This window comes from Galeopterus variegatus, unplaced genomic scaffold (genome assembly GCF_000696425.1).
Source record: "Galeopterus variegatus unplaced genomic scaffold, G_variegatus-3.0.2 Scaffold3736, whole genome shotgun sequence".
Lineage (NCBI taxonomy): Eukaryota > Metazoa > Chordata > Mammalia > Dermoptera > Cynocephalidae > Galeopterus > Galeopterus variegatus.
In genome coordinates this window covers 4,857-15,387 of record NW_007729847.1, presented here as the reverse complement: position 1 = coordinate 15,387, position 10,531 = coordinate 4,857, and the positions used below count along the sequence as shown (strand labels likewise).

General features: G+C 37.5%; 1 pseudogene; it reads right to left on the bottom strand.

Moving 5' to 3' along the window:
* Positions 1 to 392: 392 nt before the first annotated feature.
* LOC103601438 overlaps positions 393 to 10,531 on the bottom strand; it is a 14,745-nt pseudogene continuing 4,606 nt past the window's right edge.

Here is a 10,531-nt window from a genome sequence, read left to right as displayed (position 1 = left end):
TTCACCTCTTAGTTTTGCTACTACACATACATATTTTACTTTCATTTTATTATGTTTATATTTTTTTCTAAGGCAGTGAAGGGATTTCTCCAGTAATGAAATTTATTCATATAATCAGTTATAAATCTAGATATAAAACCAATCAAGTCCAGTCATATCTTTAGAAGGGGAAAACAGTGATAGTATTTACTGAACTGGAATTACTATCAAAATTCAAAAAACCTATTATATTAACCACAAACCAATCTTTCTTAAATCAGGACTGCCCAACAAAAATATTCTGTCAGCCATTCATGATCTGAATTCTGATGTATGAGGTCAATTAAATTATGTTACACATAAAAAGTCATGAGACATTTCTGTTTTGTAATAAATAAGGCAGTGGCCAACTATTACTCATTAGTAACTTTTTTGAGATAAGCTATCAAGTCTGCTCTTTCTGCCTTCTTCTTAATGCCAGCAAAGATCATTTTTGTTCCAGGGATGTACTTCTTGGGATTCTCCAAATTCGCCATGATTGTTGTCTCTCCTCAGGTGATGACTTTGTTCTTGGTATCTGTGGAAGAGAATCCAGGTTCCTGACCTGCCTTCCACCCAAAAAGACCACGGAGATTGGGCCCAGTTTTGTGCTTGACTCCCTTTTCCACAGTGTGGCACTGGGCGCACATCTGAACAAAAATCTTCTTGCCCTTTTAACATCACATTCTTAATTCTCTCTTTCATTGTTAGCGCTACAAAGATTCCCACTCGGAAGGCCAGATGTCTTGCTCTCTCTAATATTATTATGTTTAATATTTAATGTAAAATCCATAATCTCATTCCATGTCACTTGTGTGATAGGCTCTCAGGGTGTGACTTTAAATGTCACCAGATTCAGGGTCACACCAGAAAAGGCAGGCGCTGTGGGATCCTCAGCCCAGGCCAGTGCCCGCCGCCCAGAGAGGCCTGAGAGCCACCAGGCCCACACACCCCAAGTCAGCCACACTGGAAAAGGCAGAGGCCATGGGACCCCCAGACCAGGCCAGTCCCCTCTGCCCAGAGAGGCCCAAGAGCCACCAGGTCCATATGCCCAAAGTCAGCTGCACTGGAAGAAGAAGGTAACATAAGACCCTCGAGTCCAGGCCAATCTCCGCCATGCAGACCGGCCTGAGAGCCACCAGGTCCACATGCCCTAAGTCAGTTGTGCCAGAACAGGAAGGCGCTGTGGCACACCCAGCCCAGGTCAGTCCCTGCTGCCCAGAGAGGCCCGAGAACCACGAGACCCACATATCCCAAGCCAGCTTGCTGGAACAGGCAGGCACCGTGGGACTCCCAGCACAGGCTAGTTCCTGCAGACCAGAATTGGCAGTCACTCCAGGATCCAGTCCAGACATCAGGGAGGGACAAGTGGACCATGACAACCCCTGCCACGATGACTAAACACCAAAGGAAAAATACCAGAAACATGAAAAATCAAGGAAATACATCACTGCCAAAGGAAATGAATAACTCCCAAGCTCTAGATCCTGTAGAACAGGAAGTCCTTGAAATGACTGACAAAGAATTTCAAGCAACAATTCTAAGGAAACTACAAGAAAACCCAGTTAGACAACACAATGAAATGCAAAAAAATGTACAGGATCCGAAAGAAGAAACGTACAAAGAAATCAATACCCTGAAAAAGAATGTAGCAGAGCTTGTGGAGCTGAAGGATTCATTCAATGAAATAAAAAACACAACAGAGAGTCTAACCAGCAGGCTAGAACAAGCAGAAGAGAGAATTTCTGACCTTGAAAACAGGATGTTTGAATTAACGCAGGCAGACCAAAAAAAAAAGAACTAAAAAATTGAAGAACATTTAAGAGAGCTAACAGACAAACTTAAACACTCAAATATCCAAATCATGGGTATTCCAGAAGGGGAGAAAAAAGGCATTGAAAGCATATTCAAAGAAATAATAGCAAAAAATTCTCAAGTATATGGGTAAGTCACAGATCTTCAGATTCAGGAGGCCCAAAGATCCCCAAACATATTCAACCCAAAAAGGTCCTGTCCAAGACATATTACAGTCAAACTGGCAATACTCAAAGACAAAGAGAGAATCTTAAAAGCTGCAAGAGAGAAGCAGTAAGTCACATATAAGGGAACCACAATCAGACTAACACCAGACTTTTTATCAGAAACCCTAAAAGCCAGAAAAGAATGGGATGATATATTCAAAATACTAAAGGACAAAAATTGCCAGCCAGGAATACTTTACCCAGTCAAGCTATCCTTCCAAATTGAAGGTCAAATAGTATATTTCTCAGACAAACAAAAACTGCAGGAGTTCACTACCACATCACCAGCCATATAAGAAATTCTCAATGAAGTACTGAGTTTGATACCTCAAAAATAACCATCACTGGCATGAATACTCAAGAAAGAACAAAACCTATCAGTGAAACAAAAATACTAACAATAAAGAAAAAAATAGTTTATCTACCACCCCAAGAAATTAACAAATACAGAAGACAAACAGAAAATTAGGAAGAAAGTAACAAAAGACACTTAAGACATCTAAACAAAAATCAATAAAATGCTAGGAGTAAATCAACACCTTTCAATAATAACTCTAAATTTAAAGGGATTAAATTCTCTACTCAAAAGACACAGACTGACTGATTGGATTAAACTGATGGACCCGACAATATGCTGCCTTCAAGAGACTCACCTCACCTGTAAAGACACACATAGACTAACAGTGAAAGGATGAAAAAACATATACCATGAAAAGAGAAAAGAAAAATGAGCTGGGGTAACTATTCTTATATCAGATAAAATAAACTTTAAAACAAAAACCATAAAAAGAGATAAAGAAAGCCATTATATAATGATAAAAGGATCTATCCATCAAGAAGACATAGCAATCATAAATATATATGTACCCAATGTTGGAGCAGCCAAAGCAAACACTATTAGATCTAAAGAATGAGACAGACACTAACACCATAATACCAGGGGATCTGAACACCCAACTCTCAACTTTGGACAGATCATCTAGGCAAAAAATCAGTAGAGAAACACAAGATGTAAACAACACTTTAGACCAATTGGACTTGGCAGATATCTACAGAACATTCCATCCAACAACCTCAGAATACTCATTCTTTTCATCAGCTCATGGAACATTCTCCAGGATAGACCACGTGTTAGGTCACAAAGCAAGTCTCAACAAATTCAGAAAAATTGGAATTATTCCATGTGTTTTTCAGATCACAATGGATTAAAATTAAAAATCAATAACAAACAAAACTCTGGAAACTATACGAACACATGGAAATTAAACAACATTCTACTTAATGACATATGGGTCCAAGAAGAAATTAAACAGGAAATCAAAGAATTTCTTGAAACTAAAGAAAATAATGACACATTATACCAAAACCCATGGAATACTGCAAAAGCAGTACTAAAGGGGAAATTGGTTACATTAAATGCTTACTTCAGAAGAATGGAAAGATGGCAAATAAACAACCTAACACATCACCTTAAAGATCTAGAAAAATAAGAACAATCCAAACCCAAAGTTAGTAGACAGAAAGAAATAATTAAGATCAGAGCAGAACTAAATGAAATAGAAACCTGAAAAATGATACAAAAGATCAATGAAACAAAAAGTTGGTTTTTTTGAAAAGATAAATAAAATTTATAAACCTTTAGCAAGGCTAAGTAAGAAGAGAGAAAAACCAAATAAAAAAACTAGAATTGAAAAAGGTGATATTAGAACTGAAACCTCAGAAATACAAGGAATCATTAGAGACTAATATAAACAATTATATCCAACAAATTTGAAAATATGGAGGAAATTTTTTAAATTTCTGGACATATACAAACTACCAAAACTGAGCCAAGAACATATTGAAAGTCTGAACCGACCAATAACAATAAAAGAGATTGAAGCTGTTATCAGAAGGCTCCCAATAAAGAAAAGCCCAGGACCAGTCAGGTTCACTGCAGAGTTCTACCAAACCTTCAAAGAGGAACTGATACCAATTCTATACAAACTATTCCAAAATATTGAAAAAGGGGCTATTCTCCCAAACTCATTCTATGAGGCAAACATCACCCTGATACCAAAACCAGACAAAGATACATCAAAAATAGAAAACTACAGGCCAATATCCTTGATGAATATAGATACAAAAATCCTCAATAAAATACTGGCTAACAGAATACAGCAACAAAACACAAAATTATCCAGAATGATCAACTGGGAATCATCCCAGGGATGCAAGGTTGGTTCAACATATGCAAATCAACAAATGTGATACACAACATTAATAAAAGTAAAGACAAAAAACATATGATCATCTCTATAGATGCTGAAAAAGCAACTGACAAAATTCAACATTTATTCATGATAAAGACTCTCCACAAGTTAGGTATTGATGGAAAGTATCCCAACACAATTAAAGCCATAAGCCCACTGCCAATATCGCCCTATATCGTTCCTGTTAAAAACAGGAACTAGACAAGGATGCCCACTTTCACCACTCCTATTCAACACAGTGTTGGAAGTACTAGCCAAAGCAATCAGAGCAGAGAAGGAAATATAGGGCATCCAGACTGGAAAAGATGAAGTCAAACTGCCCCTGTTTGCAGATGATATGATCCTTTGTATTGCCTAAAGCCGCGACAAAAAAACTATTAGAGTTGATAAATGATTTCAGCAAAGTTGCAGGATACAAAATCAACAGACAAAGATCAGTAGCATTTCTATACTCCAACAGTGAACATGCAGAAAAAGAAATCAAGAAAGATAGCCCATTTACAATAGCCACCAAAAAAATAAAATACTTAGGAATAAAGTTAACCAAGGATGTGAAAAATCTCTATGAAGAGAACTAAAAACCACTGTGGAGAGAAATTAAAGTGGATACAAGAAGATGAAAAGATATCCCAAGCTCTTGGATTGGAAGAATTAACATTGTAAAAATGTCCGTATTACCCAAAGTGATCTACAGATTCAATGTAATTGCTATCAAAATTCCAATGACAGTCTTCTCAGAAACGGAAAAAACTATCCAGACATTTATATAGAATAAGAAAAGACCACACATAGCCAAAGCAATCCTGAGCAAAAAAAATAATAAAGCTAGAGGCATAACACTACCTGATTTTAAACTATATTACAAAGCTATAATAACCCAAACAGCATGGTACTGGCATTAAAACAGACACATGGATCAATGGAATAGAATAGAGAACCCAGAAATCAACCCGCACGCCTACAGCAATCTGATATTTGACAAAGGCAGCAAGTCTACACATTGGGGAAGAGACTGCCTCTTCAGCATATGGTGCTGGGAAAACTGGATATTCATATGTACGAGGATGAATCTCAACCCATACCTCTCACCATATACCATAATGAACTCAAAATGTATTAAAGAATTAAATATACATCCTGAAACAATAAGACTCTGTAAAGAAAACATAGGGGAAACACTCCAGGAAGTAGTAGTGGGTACAGACTTTATGAATAGGACCCCAAAAGCACAGGCAACTAAAGGAAAAATAAACAAATGAGATTATATCAAACTAAAAAGCTTCTGCACAGCAAAAGAAACAATCGACAGACTGAAAAGACAACCAACAGAGTGGGAGAAAATATTTGCAAAATATACATCTGACAAAGAATTAATAACCAGAATATATAAGGAACCCAAACAACTTAACAGCAAAAAACCCCAAGTAACCCAATTAAAAAATGGGCAAAGGAGCTGAACAGGTATTTCTCAAAGGAGGATATACGAATAGCCAACAGACAAATGAAAAAATGCTCAACATCACTCAGCATCCAGGAGATGCAAATCAAAATCACTTTGAGATACCATCTCACCCCAGTCAGGATGGCAAATATCCAGAAGACTGGGAATGATAAGTGCTGGTGAGGTTGTGGAGAAAAAGGAACTCTCATATACTATTGGTTGAACTGCAAAATGGTGCAGCGTTTATGGAAAATAGTATGGAGGTTCCTCAAACAATTACGGATAGATCTGCCATATGACCCAGCTATTCTACTGCTGGGAATATACACAGAGGAATGGAAATTATCATGCCAAAACAACACCTGTACTCCATGTTTATTGCAGCTCTATCTACAATAGCCAAGAGTTGGAATCAGCCCAAATGTCCATCGTCAGATGAGTGAAAAAGGAAACTATGGTACATCTACACAATGGAATACTACTCTGCTATAAAAAAGAATGAAATACTACCATTCACAACAATGTGGAAGGACTTAGAGAAAATTATATTAAGTGAAACAAGTCGGGCACAGAAAAAGAAAAACCACATGTTTTCATTTATTTGTGGGAGCTAAAAATAAATAAATAACACAAACAAATAATGGGGGGGGAAGAAGACACAACAATCACAACAATTCCTTGAACTTGTTAAGACAAGTGAACAGATATGATGTGAGGGGGGATGGGAGGGGGGAAAGAGGAACGAGTAAAGGGTCATGAAAATCAACTACAATGTATATTGAGAAGTTAACATAAATAAATAAATAAATGTCACCTGATTCAATATTCCCCTCATTTCATGACCCTTCACATGTATAGCTACTTAATTTTTTCCTAGAGCATTGGCAAGTAGACCATATACCACATCTGAATATCTCCAATCATGAAATCTGCAACTATTTAATGAGCACCACCTACTTTGTGGCAGGCACTGATTTAGGTGTTTAGATACAGCCAAAAATAAAATAGACAAAGATCACTACTCTCAAAGAGCTTACATGGTAGCAGCTCCTGGAATGGCATTCACCATTCACAAAACCTGTTTTAGTTCATTCATTTGGTAAGTAGTCACTGAGTATCAATATGTGTCAGAAACTCTTATCAGTACTGATGAACCAAAGATGAATAAAACACAGCAAATCTAAAGTCACTGTGAAAAAGTTACTCTATATCTTTAATGGAAATATGCTTCCCTATAATTACCTAAATATGCCTCCCTATAATGAGATTTCTGGGGTCACACAGATTAGGGCTAGTTGTTCTACCCTATGAAAGCCCTTCAGATATATTTGTATCTCTCCCATCCCAACCTTGCTTTTCAGGCCATGCATTCTCCACTTGTTTCCTTTCAGGTCCCAAGCACTCAGGATACTATAGGCACCAGGAATTTAAAGCAAATGAATAAAGTGGGATAAGGGCACAGACACAGGATCACTACATCTCCACAGACGGTGAAGATTGCATGCAAGAATGCGAGAGCAAAACCCAGAAGTCTGTATTTTAATGAGACATCTACTCACTTTTAAACATCTGCTACTAATTCGAATTTCTAAAAACCCCATATTGGCCATTCAAAACACATCTGAAGGCCACAAGTCTGAAACCACAGCTTTAGATATTCTTCACATGGTATAGTCTTGACTTTTCTCTCCATAGCGATGGCAAATTTGGGGTGTTTCTCAACGTTCTTAAAGTGAATTACCCCGGACTGGAGTCACAGTTTTAGATATGGAAGAGTCAACACAAATATAGAGTTGAATTATTACTTTTCCTGTTCTAACCCAATTCTACTATGAAACCCAAGAGTTAATAAATACTCGAGGGGGTGTGTCATGTCATACTATTGATTTATACTTATTTTACAAGCAACTAAATCTCTAGTTGCTATTAAACTAGGTCTCACCTCTGCCACTATTTCTCCTCAAACAACATTAATTAGTACTTCTCTCTTTGGTGTTTCAGATTTTTATATTTTCACCTTTTAAGTTTTGCTTTATTATATTTCCTTTTCCCCTCCAGTTTGTTGAGTATTTTTGAATGCTGCTTTTGTTAATGATCATTCTAGCTGTCCCCCCACTTTTGCTTTATCTGTGGATTAACTCCTTGTGCCATTAATGCCACCCCCAAAATTAATAATAAAAAATGGTGAACAGGACAGACCTAAAGACCAAATCCTCCAGTCAATTACTAGAGGCTTCTTTATAAACAGACATCGACCTATGAATACAGCTGTTCAGGCTATGACTTTGAATACAGCTGTTAGGCTATGACTTTGCCTAACGGTATCATCAACGGCCTTTCTACATCTAAAGCACAAGTTTGTCATGGAAGATTTTAACAAATGCTTGCTGAAATCCAGATAGACAATGGGCAAGTGGGCATAGCACTCCTCTGATATACTGATCCTTCAGGAAAAGGAAATTAGTTTAATCTGATATTCTTTACTATCAATGACCTAGTATAAGCTCCAGATGATCCCCATTTTTTTTTCTAAAGGCTCACCAGAAACTTTTTAAATATCCATTTTAGAACATTATCTAAAATTAATCACTTGATGTATTCATCCACAAAGCAATTATTTTGAGTGTCTACGTTTGGCACTAGAAATACAGTTGTGACAAACATATAAAAATTCCTGCCTTTATATGATTTCACTAATGTGGGGAAAGAGAAAACAAACAACATAAATGAGTTATGTACAGTGTTTGACAGTGTCAGGCAGTCAGGATGAAATTTAAAGAGGGAAGGTAAATAGAAAGTGTCAGAAATAAAATCAGATCAAATTAGAAAAACTGTAAAAGTTGAGCATACAAAAGAACAGTCTGCAAACCAGAGAGCTCAGACCAAAGCCCCACTCACAGCATTTACAGTGCAGCTTCTAAAGCATCAATGAAGAACTACATCAATCTTCGTTGTAATTGGCTATTATAAACTCACATTCTTTATAGGGCAAGTAGAGCTCTTTAAGCTAATTTGTCGGTAGCTGATTGCTTTAATTACACTGAATCATGCTGACTAGGATGAAAAGCTTACCTTTTGTGTTTTGTTTATGATTAGACCTAGTGCTTTGGGGGAAATCAGGATAACTTAAATTTTGGCTACGTGACTATTGGCAGTTGGCCTTGGAGTATCTAAAACTATGGCCTACTTTTTAAAAATAAAAATCCAGAGGGTGGGGAATAATTCTACATAAGGATCCATGGACAGCCTCTGTGAAAGTAACATTTGCAAAAAGACCTAAAGGAAATAAGATTAATGTTCTACTCCCTGCGGATATAACTGGGGGGTATTTACTTTCTTTCTCTCCCTAAAAATTGGGATTATTCAACCCCATCTCTGATGTACTGTTATGTATTTCCTTAAAGACTTTGGCAAGTTATTTAACTTCTGTGGGTCTCCTCATTCGTAAAACACTTCTGGTAATAGTGCCTATCTCATGCAGTTAATGTGAAGATTCAATGAGATAAAACACAAAGAGTTACCAACCCACACATGCAAAGCACAATAAATTCTGCAACATGTTTCTGTAACGTAAATAAGTTCATAAAGAATTGATAAATTAGGGATAAATGTCAATATACCATGGATATTTTGTTGATTCAGACATGACTTTTCCCAGCACATTATGCTATTATAAAGTAAGAGCAGGCAAACGCAAATATACCAAGAAAGCTGAACATTCCACTGGGGAGGTATGTGGTACTGTTCATGCTATTTATCCCACATATGTCCCCTTACATCACTTTGGTCACAGGCTTTGTGTTGGAAAAGCCTATTGCATGAATCACTTGGTTCTTAGTGCATTTTGTTCTTGTCTTTGTAGTGTTAATTATAGAGATTTAGCAATCACACCTAGAAGTTCTTTCTATTCCATTCAATTTATATCAGGTAGCCTTTGCCAGGGGGCAGGGTGGATTTCTTCACCTAGCTTACCTTTGCCACTTTCATGATTATTCTACTTGTTCTAATCTGAATATATTATCATTGGGGGGAAGTTTATTTTATTTCTATATACCCAATTTTAGTATATGGCATGAATAAGTTAAGGAATTTCTTCTAGACACTGATATAAAGGTTGCAGATGATCCTAATACTCTGTGTGTTTGATGTCCTATTTCAAAATTATATATCATTGGGAAAATAGCATAATTTAATCAGGCCCTCTTGCCTGCCCATCTGGTTGGGGGTGGTGTGGCGCATTCATTGTAAGCAACTTGTGTGTGTGTGGGTGGAGTTAGAGCACATGCATGGCACCACAACTTGGCTGGCGACTGCCTCAGGTGTCTGCCACATGTGGCCATGTTTTCCAACCTACAGCTTCCAAGGACCTGTTTGCCAGTTACCTAGCTCATAGACCTGCGTGTGAGGGGTCTGGTGACTCAGCCTGGCATGTGAGGGGTCTGGGGATCCAGTCTGGCATGTGAAGGGTTTGTGACCCAGTCTGGACAAGGGACTTGAGGGGTCTGTGAGCTCCAGACCCAGCCCTAGCTCGACAACTGGCCCAGTTGGCAGGATTACGGGCAGATAAAAGAGCTTGACATATATGAAGTGAGCAATTATATTTTCATACTTTAATTGCAACAGGTATTTAAGAAGGCAACATGAACAAGTTGTTTGGTCCTGGGTTGTTACTCTGACAGGCAAAGACAGAGTCTGGAGGGTTGGTGATGGTGTCAGTTTTAAAGTCTTAAATACATGTTTGTAAACGTGGTCAATGTTAGATAAATCCCCTCATTTTCTACATTAATACAAAGACATCC